The sequence below is a fragment of the Schistocerca piceifrons genome, chromosome X, assembly GCF_021461385.2.
Source record: "Schistocerca piceifrons isolate TAMUIC-IGC-003096 chromosome X, iqSchPice1.1, whole genome shotgun sequence".
NCBI classification, from domain to species: domain Eukaryota; kingdom Metazoa; phylum Arthropoda; class Insecta; order Orthoptera; family Acrididae; genus Schistocerca; species Schistocerca piceifrons.
In genome coordinates, this window is record NC_060149.1 from 834,585,544 (window position 1) to 834,596,255 (window position 10,712).

The 10,712-nt window shown below is 45.0% G+C and overlaps 1 non-coding gene across 1 annotated transcript; it reads right to left on the reverse strand.

The window, feature by feature from the left end:
- Positions 1 to 9,982: 9,982 nt before the first annotated feature.
- Trnal-uag lies at positions 9,983 to 10,054 on the reverse strand. Its single transcript has one exon. It is a non-coding gene; the product is annotated as a tRNA-Leu (tRNA).
- Positions 10,055 to 10,712: the final 658 nt, after the last annotated feature.

The following is a 10,712-nucleotide window of genomic DNA, read 5'->3' on the forward strand; positions in this document are numbered from 1 at the left end:
GAAAAAATGTCGGTGTGGAAACTGTTGAAACTTCAATATCTCGTGAACGACGCGCACTAGAATCCTACAACAGACACTACTGTCATTCTAATTTACCCTGCTTTTAGTTTGTTGATGTCAGTAGACATTGTTGCATTTAAAAAAGTGAATTTTTGCACAAAAGACACAATTTGTAAGTGTTATTACAATCTGTTTCTTGGATAACAATACGAGCCCCTCATTACCAATCCATTCTGTGAAAACCGCACATCAATAACACTTTCCATTTCCGCAATAACCGGGGAGTGCAAGTTTTACGTGATTCACTCCGTACAATAGGAAACGTGAACCTCAAATGACACAGTAGCGTGACATGAGTGCTAACAAAAAACAGAGGTGGAGGCGGTATTCTCGACAATCTACCATCCCTGGATACAATTTTTGTGAACCTAGAATGAAACTGAAACAGTGCCTAACCCATGGAGATAAGGAAATTAATATCCTAGACAATGCTTGCAAAGAGCACAACATTGCTTATGCTAAAAATAAAGATCGTCGCATTGCAGACCAAATATTAGCTGATACGGGTAGACAGATACGTTGAAGAAAGGATATTGGTGTAGGACAACGTATTGCTGCAGGCGTGGTCGATAAGGATATGTGTGCCAAACTTAAATTGGATGCTGACATAAGCTGCAAGCAGATGATGAATTCAGCTCGTCGCACACTAAAGAAGAAGAAGAATACTATGGGATGTTTAAAATGTAGCATCGAATCAGCGCTAACAGCGGCGAAAGGGGCTTTGGGGCAGAAAGGATGAAGGAAAAGCAGTGTTAAAACGCCTAGGGTCCTGCCAATGCCTAAGACATCTGGTGGAATAATTCCATCTCAACAAGAGACGGTAGACTTTCGTCACAAAGGTTCCGTAGGATCGCTACTAGGTTTCTCAGAGGGGTACAAGTGCTGGAGCGTAATACTGATAAAATTAGGAGTCGAATCAGCCAGTGTACATACTGCTAGTCGGTACTATTCGTATAGACTGTAATATCGTAACAAATTCTTACCTTAACGAAAGGATAGTCCATACCATATAGGAATTCGTTCCTACAGTGGGCTCCAGTTATAAAATTCCAAAGGTTCCCAGTAATAAGATATATCTCCCTTTGACTGTTCAGGCATTGGACCATCTTGAGCTGAATATTGTAGATCATAACTTAAATCTAGTTTATTTTCGCGGTGAAAAATTATAGTACGTGTTCTTCTGAAGAAAATTATCATGGGTATTAAGCATAAATATGGCTTATCTAACCGTCGGAAGACTGCAGCGGAAACAGAACGCGAGAATTACGAGTACGTTAAATCCATTGACTTGAAAACTTGTAGTGACGTCACACGAAATAACGACTCCAATTTAGTACAACGAGTGTATCATTAGCCAAGAATATTATTCACACAAACCGTTTGCATCAGTAACATTTAGTACAATGGTGAGGAACGAATTATTGTACAACATCAAGATGGATTGACACTTCCAAGCAAGAAGGTCCTATACTTGGAGAGAGAATTTACTCCTAAGAAAGCCGTGGCGCAATTAGTGACATCGTTCCTTACACGTAGTGCATTTGCCTTTCTGTTTCAAGAAATAAGATACGAGCTTAATGGAGATGAAACCGACTGCACCAGAAACGTGGGAATCACATCTACACTCAAGACATACGTCTCTGCTTCAGCATCGGATCTGAATGCTCTACAAACGCAGTATGGTTCATAGACAGGTCGATAAATAACTCTTTTAGTGTGTGCATTCCATTCAAACTTTTAATGGGCTTCTTTGAAGACAGCAATCAAATTTTGATGAACGCTAAGCAGGAGCTGCTTCTAGTTCGAAGCTTTACAGGCTACAAGTCGCACATTCTAGGACGGGGAGAAGAAGGGCATAAATTCATGTAGAAATGTGCCGCACCTATAGCTACCAAACAAAGAGAATCTGAAACTTTTATGTGTCCTGAATTCAGAAGTACAACTGCCCATAACTTTCCGTTCTTGGCAATTGTTTGAATACCCGATACTTCCGCAGTCATCACGCCGAGCATGGATTCTTAAGACTTCTACCCGACTAGAAACGCCTTGCTTATTTTTTTTAACACTGCAGACAGGCAGAAAGGCGAGTCCTGGAAATGATTCAAACGTATTTGACAGTTGTAATCTAATTAGTGCAAGAGTTTACCTACACTCCCAGTTTTTTCTGTGCGATAATTTACAGCTCGGCTGGGGCAGAAACGCGTATGGACTATTGTGTGACACGTAGGCAAGATTGAACTAATATTGGGAGACTGTTGATGGCTTCGGATGCACGGTAAGCCTACAGACGTTTAAGGAATTTATCACCAATAGTGCTGATAGATCGTTCGAAGCAACGAGAGTTGGTGACGACTGGAACTGTGGCCATACGTATTGAATTCTAATCATCCATAACTTCCCTGTGAGCACAGCAGTGTATGCATTCATACTATATAATTGTCCTGTAACCTACTCGCTGATAACAGGAATTGTACAACTTGTGGTATAAATGTACAGGCGCTACACAACATCCAACGCATTATACAACTATGCCTCAAAGAGCAAAGACAGTTGCAAACACACGAGGGTTTTACGGCGAGTGCGGACGATTTGTGTTTAAAGATGGGGCGTACCTTGCATTCTTCAACGTCGGACAAGTACTCCATGCGTATTTCACAACTGTTGTTTATGTGTCGTCTCGTGATCTCCATAGAGCTGTACCACGGGAAGCATGGGAAGAATGTTGTTTCAACATCTACATGGATACTTTGCAAATCACATTTAAGTGCCTGGCACAGGGTTCTTCGAACCGAAACATTAGTGGCCGGTATCCTCTTTCTATAATACAAACTGCATGCATTAACTGGGTTCTTTATTCATAAGAATAGAAGGTTATTTATCTCAAGATTGTGTTGTGGTACAAGCTCTCTCTAATAATCCACCTTATCCTCACTGCTAGTGAAGTGCAAAGTCAGCTATGTACACTATTAGGGTTGCTATGTGCTGCCTGTCTCTAAGTTAGTAGCGGAGCTAACCGCTACTGCGTTTCCCACTGGGCTGCGACTGATGACCCTGGAACTCACTCAGTGTGACAGACTGCAACAGACTTGCCCTCTGGTCCGTAGCGCTGATCTAAATACTGGCAGCCGAGAGGGCGTTGGCGGCGCGTTTCCTGTGGGGCTGTTTATGGCCTCTGTCAATCTCCTTGAAAATTCTATGCCACATGGTGTGCTAGCACCAGCACACTCCTCCCCCCTCCTCCCCCCCCCCCCCCGAAATGCCACACCGTTGTCGTGTAGTGAGGCTGCTAACGAAAACGGGGACGGAGGCAGGGCGCTGGACATAGAGATGGTCCAAGAGCCATGACAGTGGAGGACGGCATACTCCCGACTGTACCCTGACGTCTGGCTTGTGAGGCAACAGGAACGTCCCCCAGATAACTGTAAGGGCACACATCCAGGCCTGAGAGAGTTTCCTGGGGCGATGACGGCGACGGCGATGGCGGGTCCACGTCCATCGAGTCGGCGAGCGGGTACGGCGGGGGCGAGGGCACACCGTCCATCCGCCACTCCTGGGGTGCCCTGGTGGCACCAGCGGACGCCTCCGAAAGCCACGTGCTCCTGTGATGACGTGAATCTGGGGGAAGAAAAGCAGCAGAATCACGGGGCAAATGGCGTGCGCGAATTTGGTTCTGGTGATGGCGCTGCAAATTGTCAGGACCTGCAATCAAATACGTGTAACTGTCAATGCGTTCCTGGATCACGCCTGTTTCCCATCGCCCACAGTTGCCATAAACCCTGAAAAGAACAAGATCACACGGCGCCAAGCGATACTTGTCGACCATTGGCGGCGCCGGATGCTGCTGTTGATGTAGCAAGAGGAGCAGCGTCTGATGGTGGCGGCCATGCAGAAGTTCCGCTGATGATGGTCCGTCTCGTGGGTGGGAGCGATAGGAGGCGAGAAAGAGTTGCTGCGCCTGTTCCCATGTGTGAGTGGTGCAAAGCTTGGCCATCTGTTGCTTGAAAGTGCGTACGACGTTTTCTGCTTCTCCGTTGGACTGCAGGTGAAATGGAGCACTTGTTACAGGACTAACGCTGTTGCGGTCAAAAAACTGTTCAAAGTCACGTGAAGTGAACTGTGGTCTGTTGTCCGACACAAGTAGTTCTGGTAAACCTTCGATGCAAAATATCAGAGGACAATGCTTGACTGATGCTCCGTGATGTGGTAGAAGCCATAGGCACCGCAAATGGAAACTTCCTAAAAGTGTCTATCACTATCAGCCCACGAGAGTTCCAAAATGGTCCTGCAAAGCCTATATGCACTCGTTGCCATGGCGATTGAGTCCTAGGCCAAGCTGAGAATGTTCGCGGTGGAGCGGATTGGTCCTCCGGACATGCGTGACACAGTTACGTCATCTGCTCAATGTGGGAGTCCATGCCCTGCGAAGTACAGTGCCGTCGCGCTAACTGTTTAGTGCGAACAATTCCCCAATGTCCTTGGGGGAGCAGTCGCAACACATCCTTTTGCAACACTTTGGGAATAAACACACGCGATTATCCACTGTCATTTTGAACTAGAATCACATCCTGTTTAATTCAAAGACTATGCCGACGTGCAAAATATCGAGGTACAGCTGAGTTCTGGATACTGTTCAATGAACGAGGTCAAGACGTGCGAATATAATGCAACATAATCTTGAAGTCTGGATCTGCTTAAGTAGCCTGTGGTATTTTTCTGTAATTCAAGGGAAAAGATACCAGCAATTCAGAGTCCTGCACGTCGATTTGGCAACAAGATACTGCAGATACAAAAATATCAAGGTCTGAGCCAACTGGAAGGCTCGGTAGGGCGTCTGCTTTGCCATACTTTGCTGTAGGTCAGTACACAATTTCATACTGATACTGCGAAAGCAACAAAGCCCAGCATTGCATCTTTTGAGCAGTGTGCGCAGGAACTGGCTTTGACGGATGACTGCAAAGGCTTGTGATCTGTCACTAAATATAACTTCCGACCATAGAAATAATGATGGAATTTTGTCACACCATACACAATAGCGAGAGCCTCTTTTTCAATTTGAGAGTAATTACAGTGAGTTTGAGTTAACAACTTTGAGGCAAAAGCAATAGGTCTATATTGTGCACCAATTCTGTGCGAAATCACAACGCCGATTCCGTAAGAAGAAGCGTCGACTAGCAAAACTACCGGCTTTGAAGGGTCAAAATGTACTAAACATCTGTCACTAAGCAAAGTATTTTTGAGTTTCTGAAATGCGTCTTGACAGTCTTTAGTTCACACAAAACGTACATTTTTGCGACGCAAGCGATGCAATGGAGCCGCGATCTGTGCGGCATTCGGTATGAACCGAATGTAGTATGTCATATTGCCTAGTACTGATGGCAGTTCAGACCCAATGCGAGGAACAGGCAAGTCACGAATTGCAAGCAAATGAGTTTAGAGGGGGTGCACACCCTGACTGTTTATCAGATGGCCTAAGTACTGTAATCCAGTTTGAAAAAAGTCACACTTTTCGAGACGACACTTGAGTCCTGCTTCTGACAACACTCGAAAAAGAGCACGCAAACTGGCAATGTGTTCCTCTGGTGTACGACCTGAGACGACAATATCGTCAAGGTAGTTTTAGCAAAATGGCGCTTTTGCAGTCAGCGGAAGCACTGCGGATGGGCAAACGCAAATACTTGAACAGTCCGAAGTGTGTATTTACAACAAACACTTTCTGTGATACTTCATCCAGTGGAATTTGCAAATAGGCATCACGCAAATCTATCTTAGAAAAGTAATGTCGCCGCGTGTGATTAGCCGAGCGGTCTAAGGCGCTGCAGTCATGCATGGACTGTGCGGCTGGTCCCGGCGGAGGTTCGAGTCCTCCCTCGGGCATGGGTGTGTGTGTTTGTCCTTAGGATAATTTAGGTTAAGTAGTGTGTAAGCTTAGGGACTGATGACCTTAGCAGTTAAGTCCCATAAGATTTCACACACATTTGAACATTTTTGAACAAAAGTAATGTCTTGCACCAAGCCTGTCCATGAGTTCCTCAGGGCGAGGTAAGAGTCAACTACTGTCTGTCGGTTGAATGTAGACTTGAAGTCAACACAAACGCGAATGCGACCAGAAGGCTTAGGGAGCAAAACTAGTGGACTTGCCCACTGACTAACTTGAATGGGAGCAATTCCACCATTATTTTGCAATTCTTTCCATTCACTGACTACTTTGTTTCTTAAAGCAATTGGAACAGGGCAGGCCCAGAAAAACTCAGGCTGTTCAAATGGCTCTGAGCACTATGGGACTTAACGTCTGAGGTCATCAGTCCCCTAGACCTAGAACTACTTAAACCTAACTAACCTAAGGACATCACACACATCCATGCCCGAGGCAGGATTCAAATCTGCGACCGTAGCAGCAGCGCGGTTCCGGACTGAAGCGCCTAGAACCGCTCGGCCACAGCGGCCGGCTAAATTGTCTTTCAATGTAACATTATGTTATTAGCTTTTCCATTCCTTCTGAAAACAGTTCAGGAAATTCTTTAAGCAAGCTATCTACACTGTCTTGTGGTACAAATGTAGAGGCCGACAGTACATTGTCGTGGATGCTAAGGCCAAACAAATCAAAGGCATCTAAACCGAATATGTTCTCAATGCCTCTTGATTTCAACACAGTAAAATTCACTGTCCTGGTGAGAGATTTGTAAGTGGTAGGCAAACTACACTGTCCAAGCACTGTAATTTCTTTGCCGCGCGGAGTGGCCGCGCGGTTTAAGGCGCCATGTCATGGGCTACATGGCCCCTCCCGCCAGAGGTTCGAGTCCTCCCTCGGGCATGGGTGTGTGTGCTGTTCTTAGCATAAGTTAAGTTTAAGTAGTGTGTACGTCTAGGGACCGATGACCTCAGCAGTTTGGTCCCTTGGAAATTCACACACTTTTTTTGGGGGGAGGGGGGGGGGGATTTCCTCTCCATTACAAGCAGTGAGGTGCTTGCTGGATTTAGGACAACGTGGTGAGCCTAACTGTTCGAATGTGGAACGATTAAGCGAAGTAGCTGATGCATCTGGGTCTGACTGAAGGTTCACACGACGACCAGCAATTCGGAATGAGATAAATAGTTTGTTAGAACTTCATTACAGAGCACTAGGGCGAGAAGGAGGCACAACCTTACTTTTGTCAGAACCTTCTATAGATTTGGGAAACAAAACGTTCACTGCATGGGCACGAGCCTGTTTCTTATGGGAGCGGGCAAAATTGGCGTTTTTATGCCGTTGCAAACAAACTGGTTGGACTCACCCTTTTTTTTCACACGTGTAACACGTTGCGTTACGTGATGGGCAGTCTTGTCTTTTATGTCGATCAAAACATCTAGGGCAAGACCTCAATAAGTTCACGGGTCTGTTTACATGTTTACGTGGCAGATCTCGCGGCTGTGTAGGCGCTCGCTGTTGTTGCTGCTTGGGGCGGTCGCGAGCAAGGGGCGACTCGACCCGACAAATCGGGGCCTGGTCAGACTTATCGGCCGCTATGGCGCCCGAATCATATTGCCCTAAGATTTGCAACACTTGAGGAAGTGAAAGATCAGAGTACTTTAGGATCCATTCCTGTATTCTACTATCGGAGACACTGAATGTTACAGCACCCCTAATCATTAAGTCACTGTAAAAGTTGCCACAAATACACTTAAATTTACACTTCCTAGTCATGCCCGTTAACTCTGAATACCACTGATGGTACGTCTGTTCCGGCTTTTTCTGCAAACGAAAAAACTGATCTCTGGCTGCAGCTACTTGAACTTGCTGGTCGTAGTACTGAGTTAATGCAGCGATTACTTCGCCATAACTGAGTTCGTCAGGAGACGGAGTTGGGAATAGTTTTTGTATTGTCCTAAACTCTGGGGACGCCGCAATCGAAAGGAAGTATTGTAGCTTCACAGTACAATGAACTCAATTAACTGCACAATGAACTTGGAACTGTGTCAGGTATCAATGCTATTCCTCTTCTGTGTCGTTAAATTGCCGGAATCGTGGTATGCTGGTCGGCGGCACTTGATGGGTGTGTCGGACGCTTGGCTTCTGTTGTTGTGCGGCCGACGCTGCTTGTGCAGCCAGAAGTTGTTATACCTTCGTCAGCAAGGCAGCAGTTTGTCGGTTCTAAAACTGAAAAGCCTGAGTTAGGTCCATCACATTGGCCGTCTGCGACTGAGGCGCAGGGGCAGTGGGTGGAGGGGGCGGGGTAGCCATGGTTTACACAAATACATTATAGCAAAAAAAGCAAGCAAAGCCTGTGAAAAGAGAAGTTTGATTAGTCCTGCAGCTCCCCTGCTGGAGCAATAACACAACAAAAATTTAGCAAGCACCTGAATACGATCACCCCTGCAATCTGAAACATAAGAGAAGCAACCAAATCCTTCTTCAAGAAAGGATTCTCGTCGCCATCTTTTATGTCGTCTCGTTGTCTCTAAAGAGCTGTACCGTTGGAAGCAAGGAGAGGATGTTGTTTGGCGGCCGGTATCCTCTTTCTGTAACGCAAACTGCACGCATTAACTGGATTCTTTATTCATAAGAATAGGAAGTTGCATATCTCAAGATTGTGTTGTGGTACAAGCTCTCTGTAATAGTCCACGTTAGCCTCACTGCTGGTAAAGTACAAAGTCCACTATGTACATTATTAGGGTTGTTATGTGCTGCCTGTCTCTCACTTAGTAGTGGAGCTAACAGCTACTGTGATTCCCACTGGGCTGCGACTGATGACACTGGAACTCACTCAGTGCGACACACTCTCCCTCCGGTCTGCAGCGCCGATCTAAATACTGGCAGCTGAGAGGGCGCTGGTGGCGCGTTTCCTGTGAGTCTGTTTTTGGCCTCTGTCGATCTTCTCGCAAACTCTCTGTCGCATGGTGTGCTAGCGCCAGCTTACGCCAGCACAGCTGTGGCACCCAAATTGTTTAGCTCAGCACAGTGTGCTAAACCCAAGAAACGGCGACGTGGTTGATTCAATTGCTGGGTTGGTGAAAGGGTGTCGTATGAAGATATGTGTTGTCACTCTGGATGTATGATCATAGAGACAGTATTGTTTATGTCAAAGGCTGTGATAATATTTCCTGGTTTCAAGAAATTTATAAATGTGTATCTATACCGAATGTGAAAGCAGAAGGATGTCCTGCCCTCAAGTAGCTGAAGTAGAAGAGATATGAACAACATGGGTTTATGAATGCTTCAGAAAATGTACAACTATTTTTCAGTTGGCTTACTAATGAATAAATTGTTTCTTAAAAAAGCTTTGTATTTATTTACTAACTTCTTATTTTCCACTTCCTCATTTACAGGCTTTGGGTGAGCATTTAACTTACACATTCTGCTGCACTCCTCATGAAAAGAAGAAGTGCCAGGAATTCCTTGCAAAGTAGATGTGTCATTAGGCAGGAGACATCATACCAGCAGGCACTGGCAGAAAGCAGCAAGAACAGACATGCAGCACGAGTTTGATTAGATATGCTGGAACATTACTGCAGTACCGAGTGTACACCACACACGGAGGTATTGGATTACAAGCACCATGAATACGCATGTAGCAGTGTTGGATTTCTCGTATCTAAGTATATGAACTACCGTTAACTCCCACTCTCATGAAGAGTGCATACATAGTGGTACATGCAAACTTGCGCCTCTCGCTCTCACAAAAAGCATGGACGTCAGCACTGTATACGCAGACTTCTACTTCTCTTGGTACATGCGTAGCTGCACCCAAGAGCATGTGCCGCCTGTAATTAAATCAGCGCTGAATGGCTCCTGCTCATTGCAGTCTGAACAACCATGACATGCTCCAGTTCTACTGTAGACAGCTAATGACAATTTGTATTACATGGTCCTACCAAAAATTCAGTGTATACCACTTCAACGATCAGCTCAGCCACATTTCCACAAACGATCGCAAAACACATCGCAAGGTTCCACCGAGACTCGAACTTGGATCACTGGATTCTAAGTCCAGAGTGCTAACTATTACACCATAGAACCCCACGTTACTGCTGCCCTTAAATTCCGCACAAGATGATGACGAAGGCTCTGGTAACCGCGCTCGTTTGTCAGTCAATGACAGCTTGATTTCAAGTATAACGTCACCACTTTTCGGTGATGAGATAATAGCATTTATCATTAATGACTTACACGAGGGTGAACATAATATATTTTTTCTGTATATGTATGCAGTTTTTTTTATGTTTCATATGATACTTACTTATTCCTTTGTTTTTTTCTGCTATAGGAGAACGGATCGATACTGATCTGGCACAGCAGGTGCCAATGACGCCATTTCCCTCTCAGAGCTCATGAGGATGACACTAGTCGTTGAGAGGCAGGTTCTTAAGTAGCAGTATTATTACTTCTTCCATCAACATTAATAATTGTTTTTTTATGATTGCATACAGTGTTTTTTTATGTGTTCATTTGATGCTGATATTGCAAGTGAAGTAGAAACAGAATTCATTCAAAAGCTGTTTCAACATATCTAATAGTATAGTTAATAATGAGGATGATGAGTCACTGAAAATACTTATCATCAGTGAACCTTGACTAAGTATCGGAAGTCAATTATTATTGGTGGATGTGCTTGCCTATTGCGTGTATCTGTGTGTGATACTGATCGGTTTCGCTTCTTCTTCCATTACAGAAAGAG